We start from the raw sequence: 13,852 nt of genomic DNA on the forward strand, positions 1-13,852 counted from the left end.
CCGCGGCATGTGGGATCTTCCCAGACCAGGGCACGAACCCGTGTCCCCTGCATCGGCAGGCGGACTCTCAACCACTGCGCCACCAGGCAAGCCCTCAGCCAGTCTTTAATGAGAGCTCCGAGCCTGCCCCATCCCGTGCAGCCTTCAGCCAGGAAAAGAAGGCTGGCTGCGGAGCAAGAGCAAAGGCAGCTGAATACATCAATGAGTAACCCCCCTGAGCTGCTGCTGCTGTGTTTTGTGCTTTCTTCCAAACCTGGATCCTCAAAGGGGACTTTGCTATTCTCTTTTCTGAAAAATGAGAGTACATTGTAAATAAAATCATTTCAAAGCATGGTTGCTTAGTGGTTTCTACACACAAAGGGAAAATCCTCTAAAAGGTAAACAGCCCAACCAAATGTAAGGTAGGAACTTTGGGGGCCAAGGGTCCTTAATTAGTGGCCCCTGTCCTTTAGAAGTGGCTCTAAGCCTCATAAAGTTAAACAGAAATACTATATGATCCAGCAATCCCACTTCTGGGTATATAACCCAAATTGAAAGAACTGAAAGCACCACATTCATAGCAGCATTATTCTCAATAGCCAAAGATAGAAACAACCCAAATGTCCATCCAGATTTATGAATGGATAAACAAGTGTGATATAGTCATACAATGGATTATCATTCCTCCATAAAAAGGAAGGGAAGGGCTTCCCTGGTGGCGCAGTGGTTAAGAATCCGCCTGCCAATGCAGGGGACACGGGTTCGAGCCCTGGTCTGGGAAGATCCCACATGCCGCGGAGCAACTAAGCCCGTGCACCACAACTACTGAGCCTGTGCTCTAAAGCTCGAGAGCCACAACTGCTAAGCCCGCGTGCCTAGAGCCTGTGCTCCGCAACAAGAGAAGCCACCACAATGAGAAGCCCGCACACCGCAATGAAGAGTAGCCCCCCTCTTGCGGCAACTAGAGAAAAAAACCCGTGCACAGCAAGGAAGACCCAATGCAGCCAAATGTAAAAAATAAAGTAAAAAAAAAAAAAAAAGAAGGAAGGGAAATCTGACACATATGACAACATGGATGAACCTTGAGGACAGTATGCTAAGTGAAATAAACCAGTCACAAAAGAATAAATATTGCATGATTCCACTTACATGAAGTACCTAAAGTAGTCAAATTCATAGGGACAAAAAGTAAGACAAAAAGGGGCTGGGGGAGCGGAGGAATGGGAGTTGTTTAATGGGTATGGAATTTCAGTTTGGGATGATGAAAACGTTCTGGAGATGGATTGTGGTGATGGTTGCACAACAATGTGAATGTACTTAATGCTACTGAACTGTACACTTAAAATGGCTAAAATGGTAAATTTTGTGCTATGTATAATTTATCACAATGAAAGAAGAAGCGCCAGTTGCCTGGAAAAAGGAAAAAAAAAAGACAGACAATAACAAGTGTTGGCAAAGATGTGGAGAAACTGGAGCCCTTATACATTGCTGATGGGAATGTGAAATACTGCAACAGTTTGGCAGTTCCTCAAAAAGTTAAACATGGCCTTAGCATATGACCCAGCAATTCCACTCCTGGGCATATAACCGAGAGAACTGAAAGCACATATCCATACAAACACTTGCACAAAAATATTCATAGCAACATTATTCATAGCAGCCAAAAAATAGAAACAACCCAAATGTCCATCAACTGATGAATGAATAAACAAAATATGGTATATCCATACATGGAATGTTATTTAGCCTTAAAAAGGAACGAAGTACTGATACATGCTGCAACATGGATAAAACTTGAGAGCATTGTGCTCAATGGAAGAAGCCAGACACAAAAAGCCACGTGTTATATAATGCCATTTATATAAAATGTCCAGAATAGGCAAATCCATAGAGACAGGAAGTAGATTTCCAGGGGTTGGGGGAAGGGAAGCAGGGCATGAGGAATGACTGCTTAATGGGTATAGGTTTTCTTTTTGGGGTGGTGGAAATGTTCTGGAATTAGTGGTGACAGTTGTAAAACACTGAATTGTGTGCTTTAAAAAGGTGACTTTGGGGCTTCCCTGGTGGCGCAGTGGTTGAGAGTCTGCCTGCTGATGCAGGGGACACGGGTTCGTGCCCCGGTCTGGCAAGATCCCACATGCCGCGGAGCGGCTGGGCCCCTGAGCCTGCACGTCCGGAGCCTGTGCTCAACAATGGGAGAGGCTGCAACAGTGAGAGGTCCTCGTACCGCAAAAAAAAAAAAAAAAAGGTGACTTTGGGGAATTCCCTGGCGGTCCAGTGGTTAGGACACCATGCTTTCAGTGCTGAGGGCCCAGGTTCAATCCCTGGTCTGGGAACTAAGATCTAACAAGCTGCAGGGTGAAGAAAGAAAGAAAAGAAAGGAAGAAAGGAAGAGAGAAAGAAAGAAGTAAAGAAAGAAGGAAAGAAGGAAAGAAAGAAGGAAGGAAAGAAAGAAGGAAAGAAGGAAGGAAAGAAAGAAGGAAGGAAAGAAGGAAGGAAAGAAAGAAAGGAAACAGTCTGGCAGTTTCTTATGAGGTTAAACATAAACTTAGCATATGACCCAGGAATTCCAATCCTAAGACTCTATCAAGAGACATGGAAACAAGTCCATAAAAAGGCTTGGGCCTGAATGTTCCTAGAAGCGTTAGTCATAATAACCCAAAGGTGGAAACAATCCAAATGGCTATCAACTGGTGAATGGATAAACACAATGTGTGTATACCCATACACTGGAATACTATTCAGCAATAAAAAGAAATGAACTATTGAATCATGCTAAAACATGGAGGAACCTCAAAAACACTATGTTAAGTCAAAGAAGAACTATGTTAAGCCAGATGCAAAACACTACATATGACTTGATTCCATTTATGTGAAATATCCAGAAGAGGCAAACTTACAGAGACAGAAAGCAGACCAGCCCGGGGCTGTGGATGGGAGCAGAGAGTAACAACAAAGGGGCACAAGGGAAGTGTTGGGGGTGATGGCAATGTTCTAAAACTGGAGGTTGGTGATAAATTATATTAAAAATCATAGAACTGGGGCTTCCCTGGTGGCACAGTGGTTGAGAGTCCGCCTGCCGATGCAGAGGACACGGGTTCGTGCCCCGGTCCGGGAAGATCCCACATGCCGCGGAGCAGCTAGGCCCATGAGCCATGGCCGCTGAGCCTGCGCGTCCAGAGCCTGTGCTCCGCAATGGGAGAGGCCACAACAGTGAGAGGCCCGCGTACTGAAAAAAAAAAAAAATCATAGAACTGTACATTTACAGTGGGTGAATTTTATGGTATATAAATTATATATCAACAAAGCAGTTAAACGTTGCTTTAAGGAAATTTATTGTCAATAAAGGAAAACTCTAGAGCTGTGGTTCCCAGCCACACAGGGCTATTCAGCACTTGAAATGTAGCTAGTCTGAATTGAGATGTGCTATTTAGTGTAAAATACACTCTGGATGGGCTTCCCTGGTGGCACAGTGGTTAAGAATCCGCCTGCCAATTCAGGGGACACGGGTTCGAGCCCTGGTCCAGGAAGGTCCCACATGCTGCAGAGCAACTAAGCCTGTGTGCCACAACTACTGAGCCTGCGCTCTAGAGCCCTCATGCCACAACTACTGAGCCCACGTGCCACAACTACTGAAGCCTGTGCACCTAGAGCCCATGCTCTGCAACAAGAGAAGCCACCACAATGAGAAGCCTGTGCACTGCAGCGAAGAGCAGCCCCTGCTCGCCACGATTAGAGAAAGCCTGCACGCAGCAACGAAGACCCAACGCAGCCAAAAAAACCCCAAAAAAACAAAAAACACACTGGATTTCATAGACTTAGCATCAATAACAGAATGTAAGCTATTCATTAATAATTGTTTACATTATTACATGTTAAATGATAATATTTGGATATATTAGGTTAAATAAAATATATTACTAAAATTAATTTCACCTTTTTTCTTTTTAAACGTGGCTACTAGAAAATTTTCATAGGTGACTTGCATTATATTTCTATTGGTCAGTGCTGCTCTAGAAGCAGGTCTAACTTCAGATGAACCTTGATCTAGCAGCTTAAAAATGTCACTAAAGGCCTGATTTCTTTCCAGTTTGCTCTTCCATGGCGTTGGTTTCATCCTGTAGCTAGCTACTCTCAGTGTTGCAGCCAGCAACTCTTAGAGGGACATGCTTCTTCATCCAAGAGTAGAGAGTCTGGGTATCAGAATCTTTCCCAGAAGGTCTGGGATTCATGCATTGGACTGACTTAGTTCACATGCTCACCCCTGGGTCAATCTTGTGGACAGGAGGAGAGACTCCATCGATAGTTCACATGCCCTACTCCCACAGCTGGTGATAGAGTCGACTTCTCCAGTATCACATTTTTACCAGAACTGAAATCAAGAATGTACGGAAGGGAAAAGAATGGAATGAATGCTGGGGAAGCAACCAAGAAATCTCCACATTGAGAAAGAGACCACAACAACACAGTGTGATGAGTGAAGTCATAGAGGTATAAACAGATTGCCTGTGGTCTGTTCTTGCTATTGTTTCTTTTTCTTACTCATACCTTGTCTCCTAGTATGCAAGGTTATCATTGATTGAATACTGGACATTGTATTTGAAAAATTATTTATACAAATAATTTGGGAGCTAGGATGATGTCATCCTCCACATTGGATTTTTGTTTGTTTCTATCAAATTCCTGGGAACCCTAGGAGTCTGGAAACACCTTACTCCAAATCCTAGCCTCAAGATTCCCTGGGCCACCCAGACAACTTGATGGTAATTTGCAAGTGTATGTGACATACCTTAGATTTATCCTTAGTCCCAGTTTGTAGTCCGTTAGGGTCCCAGCTTAAGGTGTGTGTATAATTTATTTGGGTCTCCACTCTTGGTGATTCCTAAACTCAAACTTTTGTCTCCTTAACCTCATGAGGCCCCTAAAAGTGCATTTCAGCCTCAAAACAGACTCTTTGTAATTTGCACCACCACGCATCCACCCAAACAAAAGTTTCCCTTTTGCTGGGCTCTCTGAGTCCTATCTACTCCTGAGGCTTGGTCAGGTAATTCCTCACTATACTGTTAGCTTTTTGTTACTTTTTAAAAGTTATGTCTTTTTACACCAAAGTGGGAAAGTGATGGTGTGATGAATTGGGAGATTGGGATTGACATATATACACTAATATGTATAAAATGGATAACTAATAAGAACCTGCTGTATATAAAAATAAAATTCAAAAAAAAAGTTTTGTCTTTTTAAATGTTTCATCCTACTTCCTTTATTTTTAGCCATAAAGTACTTTTTAAAAATAAATTTACTTATTTAGGTCTTCGTTGCTGCGCATGGGCTTTCTTTAGTTGCAGCGGGGGGGGGGGGGGGTTGCTACTCTTCGCTGCGGTGTGCGGGCTTCTCATTGCGGTGGCTTCTCTTGTGGAGCACCGGCTTTAGGAGTGCAGGTTCAGTAGTTGTGGCTCACAGGCACTAGAGCACAGGCTCAGTAGCTGTGGCACACGGGCTTAGCTGCTCCTCGGCATGTGGGGTCTTCCCGGACCAGGGCTCGAACCCATGTCCCCTGCATTGGCAAGTGGATTCTTAACCACTGCGCCCCCAGGGATGCCCCAATAAAGTACTTTTAAATTAAGGTATATACGTTGTTTTTTTCAGACATAATGATATTGCACCCTTAGACTACAACATAGCATAAACATAACTTTTATGCACTGGGAAACCAAAAATTTCATGTTACTTCCCCCCACTCCCCTTTTTCTCTGACCCCACCGCATAGCTTGTGGGATCTCAGCTCCCCGACCAGAGATTGAACCCTGGCTCTTGGCAGTGAAAGCGTGGAGTCCTAACCGCTGGACAGCCAGGGAATTCCCCTGTGTTACTCCCTTTATTGTAGTAGTATTTGCTTTATTGTGGTGGTCTGGAACCAAACCTGAAATATCTCCAAGGTATGCCTATAATGTTCTTGACAGAGTTTGAAGTCAGGGTCATGCTAGTCTCATAAAATGGGTTGGGGGCTTCCCTGGTGGCGCAGTGGTTGAGAGTCCGCCTGCTGATGCAGAGGACACGTGTTCGTGCCCGGTCTGGGAGGATCCCACATGCCGCGGAGCGGCTGGGCCCATGAGCCATGGCCGCTGAGCCTGCGCGTCCGGAGCCTGTGCTCCGCAACGGGAGAGGCCACAATAGTGAGAGGCCCGCGTACGGCAAAAAAAAAAAAAAAAAAAAAAGGGTTGGAACGTTCCCTTTTATCTACCGTATGAAGGAATTTGTGCAAGATTGATGTAGTTTTATTTTTAAATATTTGCTGGTGAAGCCATCTGGACCAGGAGTTTTCTTTGTGGAGTTCCAACTTTTTAAATAGTTATAAAGCTATTCAGAATTTTTTTTGCAATTCAAAATTTTTATAGATTATACTCCATTTAAAGTTATTATAAAACTGACCATATTCCCTGTGCTGTACAATATGTCCTTGTAGCTCATTTATCTTATACACAGCATCCTACTTTTTTTAGTTGAACGTCAGAGAATTTTGGACTGAATTGCTACAGAACTCCTCACCAATGACCTTCGTATTACTAAATCCAATAATCCTCACCTTACTTGAACTTTCAGCAGATTTGATGCAGCTAATAACCTCTTTTTCCTTGAAATGTTATCTTCACTTAGGATACCATGTTCTCCTGTTTTGTGTTTTATTTTGTTTTGTCTTGTTTTTTTCTACCTCACTGGCTGTTCTTATCTGCCCTTAATGTTGGAGTGTTCCAAGCTTAGCCTTAGATGTGTTTTCTCTATCTATACTCACCCACTTGTTGATATCCAGTTTATTTGCTTGAAAACAGACAGACACACACATGTTCCCAAATGAATACACTTACCCTGGGAGCTCTCCTCTGAGTTCCAGATTCATATATCTAGCTGCTCTAGCAGCTCCATCTCCATTTGGACGTCTAATAGCCATCTCAAACTCAATTGTCTAAAACTGAACTCCTGACTCTCCAGTTCCCAAATGCTTCATCTGTAGTCTTTCCCATCTCAGTTGATGGCCACTCCAGATCATGTGACCCCTATGTTCACCGTCTTCCAATGGCTCCCCTTTCCACTGCAAGGAAAATGTCAAAGTCCTTACAGTGGCATATAAGACACTACGCCAGCTCATCTCCCTTACTCTCAACTCCAACCACTTTTCTTTGAATAACCCGAGCACATGCCTACCTCAGGGCCTTTGCTCTTGCTACTTCCTCCATCTAGAGGAGTTAGCTAAAGCCTCAATTATTCAAGTCCTTAATCAATTTAAAGTTAATTGCCCAATTTAAAGTTGAAATCACCCCTCCTTCCCTTCCAATACTCCCTGTCCCCTTTTCTGCTTTATAATTCTCTGTAACACTTATCGCCAGCTAACATACTTCAATTCCATATTTATTTTTTGGGTTACCTCACTGAGGCTAGGAGTTCTCTTTGTTTTGTTCTTTGATGTATCCCTAGTGCCTAGGACAGTGCCAGACATATAGGGAGCAATGATAAAAAAGGATTGAATGATGGAATGGATGAAATATGTCCAGGCCTCATGGTCCAGAAAACAAGGGGCCCAGCTTCCCTCTACTGTGGCTGAAGATCCCTCCACGAACAGCACTGAACTTCATGTGGCAGTTTTCATACCACTTAGAGCCATTTCTCACCATCTCCACCACTGACGCCACCACTCCCCACCCCAGCGTAATGCACCGTCCCCTCTTGTCTGGATTGTTAACAGCAACTTCCCAGCAGGTCTGCTCATTTCCTCTTTTTTTAAAAAAATTTATTTTATTTTTGGCTGCGTTGGGTCTTTGTCGCTGTGCGCGGGCTTTCTCTAGTTGCAGGGAGCAGGGCCTACGTTTTGTTGCAGTGCGTGGGCTGCTTATTGCGGTGGCTTCTCTTGTTGCAGAGCACATGCTCTAGGTGCGCAGGCTTTAGTAGTTGCGGCACGTGGGCTCAGTAGTTGTGGCTCTCAGGCTCTAGTGCGCAGGCTCAGTAGTTGTGGCGCACAGGCTTAGTTGCTCCCTGGCATGTGGGATCTTCCCGGACCAGGGCTCGAACCCGTGTCTCCTGCATTGGCAGGCAGATTCTTAACCACTGCGCCACCAGGGAAGTCCCCGTGTGCTTTATATTTATTTTGTCTGTCCCCTCCTCATAAACTTTGTGAAGGCAAAGTTCCTGTCTGCTTTGCGTACTACTGTATCTCCCACGCTTCCCAAAATGTTTTTGTAGAAGGAAGGAAGGAAGTCCTTTGTTCAGAGTAAATGCACAGTGCAGGTATATGAAGAAAATGATGGAAAGGAAGAAAGAAAAGACTTGCAGGCTGACTCCACCCCTCCTTGAAAGGGTACAAGGAAGAGGAATGAATACCCAGCAAGCAGCGCTGCCCCACCCCACCCCACCCCACCCCACCCCTCCCGGCCCTCCCAGCCCTCAGTCCTGGTACAGCTCCACCCTCCCCTCACCAAGTACAAAGAAACTTCCTCTGCAATTAGTTTTAGTCTGAGTTGCAGGGCTTTGGGGGTGAAGAGCCTGCAAGATGACTTATGGGAAGAACAGACTCTGGTGTCCCAATCGCACGCAGTGTTTTGAAACTCACAGCCAAGCCTCTTTGCAACACCGTGCTCACCCGGGGCTAAGCTACTTCTGTTTCGGGCAGTGTGGGCTTGAACTCTGGAGGCCTGGGTGCTCCCTAATGCCACCTGCTTAATGTTGCCTTTGGGGTCTCAGCTGTAAAGTGGGAATCACGACGGTAATCACCTTAACGTGAGGAGGCTTGTAACTGTCCTCTGTACCTGCACAGGAGATTTGAAACTGGCAACTGTGGATCAGGTGTGACTATGTCCCTGTGTGAAGTCCCAAGGGAGGGGATCCATGTGATTCCCTCTAATGACCCTCCAGTGGAGAGGGAGGGGCTTTCTTCAAAACAAATACTAGATGTCAGCTTTGCTCGCTGATTACTACTTGTTTTGGAGGTGTACGCACCTACTCGGAAGGAGTTGAACTAGCTGCCGGAATGATTAAGGAAGGCATTTTTCAATAAGTATTATCACACAACGATCCAATCAATACAGGCATACAGGCGACCGTGTAAAGTGTAAAATCTGCTCGGGTAACACTGTGCCTCGTCATTTTTTTGAGCATACTTACAACGGAGGGCTGGTCCCGGGGTTATTGGCTGTTATTCAGGCTCAGTTGACTCAAGTCCAAGATCTATGGCATAGCAACCATTCTGGTGCAAAGCAAGACTTTTCAAGATCTTGCAAGACCTACAGAGGAGCCATAAGGACTGTATGGACTATTCCTGGCATGGTTCACAAATCCATCTGCCTGTCAGCGGCGCCTCAGGTCCTCTCTGAAATTCTGGCCTAAACTTGTATCAGCTCTGTAATTGGTACCTATGGACCTACAGGGTGACATCCCTGGAATCTGGAAATCAAGCTGCCCTCTAGAAGTCAAACCCTTCAGGTCCACACATGATGGACAGGATAAGTTATCTGCACAAGGCCCCAGAGGGAACAGGACACCTCCCTGCTTGGGCTTGGAAATGCGATCCAGGCATGCCTGCATGTGAAGAAAGCAGGAGCCAAATGGAATCTCAGAAAAGCTTCTGGACAGCAGGTAAGTGGCTCCAAAGAACCCAGAAGGTACCACAGACCTTAGGCCTGTTCTGCAACAGTAACCAGAACAGAGAGGGACCCAGTGGGCAAGATATATCCCATACACCAAGGACAGCCATCCTACCACAATGACATTACTAACATATCACTCATGTGATTCCCTTTGCCCAGGTTCATGCTCACTAAAGCCTCTGATTTTGACTCCCTTTGCAGGGGACCGCATGAATGGAGCAGTCACCATGACACCAAGTCTCTGGCCCTGTAGCACTTATATTTCTCATTACAAATTAATAAATGGCAAATTTGACTAGGCCTCTTGTGAGACTATTTTTTCTTCTCGGAACACGATCGACTCTGATTTTAGGTTTGCAAAGCTGATATCCAGACCTCACCCGGGGATGTGCATGCAGCCTGCACATGCAGGCCACCACACCTTCACCTACTTTCTTAATCAATACTTACAGACTACTGACCACAGCCCCAAATGGGAGAAAACCTTCCTGCACTGCAACCCTGGGCCTGGATGACTCAGCCAGCCTCTAACAACCTGGTAAATATATTTCTTTATGTTTCTTTCTTTTTAAAACATATTTATTTATTTTGGTTGTGCCGGGTCTCAGTGGCGGCATGGAGGATCTAGTTCCCCAACCAGGGGTCGAAACTAGGCCCCCTTCATTGGGAGCCTGGTAAATATTTCTAATGGCAGCAGTGACATTAAGCGCAATTTCAGGAAATGGCGAGCCAGCTTACACTGCCCCAAATCAGGGTGCTTTTCTGGAGTACAGTCATCTACCCAATCGTAATAATGTACACCAAAAAACAGAACAAAGAGCTGTCATCATGTCATTTTCTAAATGTTGCTTTGCATATGATCCAGCATCTAGTGATGGCATTAAACTCCTGCATACATCAAGGAGCAACATACTTATGGACTCAAAGATCCTTTCTAAGTAAACTGAGCTACATCTACTGGGCAGCTGTTTAAGCCAGGACATTGAAAACATGTTTATGAAGTGTTTATACATCAGTAGGTTAAAAATTTTGTGATAGCCAAGTGCAAATTTAGAATATAATCTTGTAATTTAAAACTCTATTTTTTATCCAAAAAAGCCCTGTGTATAGAAAAAGGAAACAGGGATGAAATATATAGGATTAACAGTGAGAATTTGGTGGAAGGATTCTAGCCCATTTTTCACTTTTCTGTTTTCTTTTCAAACGTTCTGTGAAACTTTATTTTTATTTATTTATGTTTTTGGCCATGCTGCGCGGCTTGTGGTATCTCAGTTCCACGACCATGGATTGAACGCAGGCCCTCAGCAGTGAAAGCGTGGAATCCTAACCACTGGACCGCCAGGGAATTCCCAAATCTTCATTAATTTTAAGTAAAATACAGAATACATTCTAATTTTCTAAGTTACCTTTTGAAGAAATGTATGCAACCAAGATGAATGAAAACAGAGACTACTTAAACGTCTTAAGTAATTTTCCCACTTGTTGCAAACAACAGAGAAAACACAGGATCAAACATGTGGACTGAGGCAGGCTTGCAAATGAGCCAAAGACCTAATAAGACAGCCAATGCCAGGAATGAACTGTGGGGACAGTCACCATCAGGCCTGCTGACACCATCTTGAGAAGCAACATTTCCCAAGAAGGGGGAGGGTTGGCTTAACCTGACCCACCTGTGTCCAGAAGTGTCATGATGATGGGGGACACGAGCAGATTGCCTTTGCAAATCCCCAGCATGATGCCAAATCCTCGGCCAGCACAAGGGTTGCTGTTTTGGTGCAGCCAGGGCGGGTACGCTTTGTCTTCCATTTCTGAGGATGGACCCCAGAAAAGAAAGCCTGAAGTCTCAGATTCTGACACTGTCAAAAGCATAACGAAATTAAAGTAGTAAATCTGGATCTTGTTGGAGGCTCTCCACCATTCTAGTTGCCCTGAAATCAAATGAGTCTCGCGCTGATGAATACGCCCAATTCCCCTCCATCCCACTGTAGAAACAAAAGCGGCACTGACGTTCCTAACAGATGTTTCAAGCACCTGCAAGTTTCTGGAGCAGATTAATTCTTGCCTTTGCATCAAGATAATTTGCATTTGAAACCTACTTCCCAAAGGATATGGAGTTCAACACATCACTAACACAAACCTTTCTAGGTCACCCGCCCCCTCCCACCTTTGAAAGAAACAAAGCTCCTCGGAAAATACGCCATAATAAGCAAGTTGCTTCAAAATTTTAAGACATCGATCCTGGGCAGTTGGCTCCCACCCATACTTATTTTACATGAAGCTTCCTACTGCATGTGCTTACATTTCCTGAGAAAAGGAACAGGAAAGGGCTGGGCTAGCTTAACTTGACCTACCTTGTGTCCAGAAGTGTAACGACAGGGGGTCATGGTTGCACCACCTTTGCAAGTCTAATAGCCACCTCTTTTGACTTTTTTTTTTTTTGACTTTTCTTGCTTGCTCTCAAATTTCAGACTTTCTGTGAACAAGGCATGTCAACAGCGCCACCTCTGGGCGGAGTGTGGTTCCTCTCAGCTTCCTAGCCCAAAATCAGCAGGAGAAAATGCCCTAATTTGGGGGCAACTGATCAAGTTGACTTGTGTCCCCTTAGAGGATGAGTGGAATGGTGCACAGGGCCTCCTGAGAGCCATTTCAAATGGGGAGATTTTGAGATAATAAAAATTATCAATCCAGTGCCGGGGACAAGCATACCTGGGGGTGCGGTTCTTTGCTTCTTGATTCCTGCTGGGAAAGCACACACAAGGGGTTCCCTGGGCTGATGGGACAAATGACCTTAGGAGCAATGGGAGCTCTGCACCAATCCCTTCTCTGCTCCAGACCAACAAAAGCTGGACAGTAGGAATCACATTGCTCTTTGTACCACAACTTGTCTGGGAAAAAAGAGAATGTGAAGATCAGGAAGTTGGGTGATCAGGCTGCACTTGACACACAGAGGGGCTCAGTAAACAGTCCGTTGAATCAGTGAACAAAGCTGCTGGGAGGAACTTGTGCCCTGGGGCAGCCAGTGCTGCAGCTCTCAGCCGGCTGTCTCCCCTTTTTATTTTTATTTAAAAAAAATTTTATTTTTGGCTGCGTTGGGTTTTCGCTGCTGCACGCAGGCTTTCTCTAGTTGCGGTGAGCAGGGGCTACTCTTTGTTGCGGTGCACGGGCTTCTCACTGCGGTGGCTTCTCTTGCTGCGGAGCACGGGCTCTAGGCACGCGGGCTTCAGTAGTTGTGGTGCATGGGCTCAGTAATTGTGCTTGCAGGCTCTAGAGCCCAGGCTCAGTAGTTGTGGCGCACGGGCATGTGGGAGCTTCCCAGACCAGGGCTCGAACCCGTGTCCCCTGCACTGGCAGGCGGATTCTTAACCACTGCGCCACCAGGGATGTCCTGCCTCCCCCTTTTTAGTCCGAGTTCCTGGTGCTCAACCACAGCTCCACAGACCAGCCCCAGAGCATTCGCTGCCCCTTCTGGTGCTACAAACATCACCTTCTAACTGGGACTGTGAAGTCAGGGAGACCTCCTGACACAGGTGGGTCAAGATCCAAAGGGCATAAAGAAGCTGTGGCACATATATACAATGGAATATTACTCAGCCATAAAAAGAAACGAAATTGAGTTATCTGTAGTGAGGTGGATGAACCCAGAGTCTGTCATACAAAGTGAAGTAAGTCAGAAAGAGAAAAGCAAATACCATATGCTAACACATATATATGGAATCTAAAAACAAAACAAAAAAATGGTTCTGAAGAACCTAGAGGCAGGACAGGAATAAAGACACAGATGTAGAGAATGGAATTGAGGACACCAGGAGGGGGAATCATAAGCTGGGATGAAGTGAGAGAGTGGCATGGACATATATACACTACCAAATGTAAAACCGATAGCCAGTGGGAAGCAGCCGCATAGCACAGGGAGATCAGCTCGGTGCTTTGTGACCACCTAGAGGGGTGGGATAGGGAGGCGGGGAGGGAGACGCAAGAGGGAGGGGATATGGGGATATATATATAGGTGTAGCTGATTCACTTTGTTATACAGCAGAAACTAACACACCACTGTAAAGCAATTATACTCCAATAAAGATGTTCAAAGATACAAAGGGCAAGATCCAAAGCCTGACCCAGGGCTATCACGCTACGCCCCCCGACAGCACGCTGGGACAGGAGAGCAAGTGGTCAAGCCACTGTTGCCAATGACCAGACACTGTTCTTGTACATGCGGCGGGGGGGGGGGGGGGGGGGGGGGG

The 13,852-nt window shown here is 45.4% G+C and overlaps 1 long non-coding RNA gene across 1 annotated transcript in view; it reads right to left on the reverse strand.

The window, feature by feature from the left end:
• Positions 1 to 12,730, reverse strand: part of LOC113623260 (uncharacterized) — a 19,097-nt gene extending 6,367 nt beyond the window's left edge. Inside the window, exon 1 of the long non-coding RNA XR_003433860.1 lies at positions 11,282 to 12,730. This is a non-coding gene — a long non-coding RNA (uncharacterized LOC113623260). The remainder of the gene's footprint in view (positions 1 to 11,281) is intronic.
• Between the last annotated feature and the right edge of the window lie 1,122 nt (positions 12,731 to 13,852).

This window comes from Aethalodelphis obliquidens, unplaced genomic scaffold (genome assembly GCF_003676395.1).
Source record: "Aethalodelphis obliquidens isolate GAN/ISIS:26980383/991018 unplaced genomic scaffold, ASM367639v1 scaffold11, whole genome shotgun sequence".
NCBI lineage: Eukaryota > Metazoa > Chordata > Mammalia > Artiodactyla > Delphinidae > Aethalodelphis > Aethalodelphis obliquidens.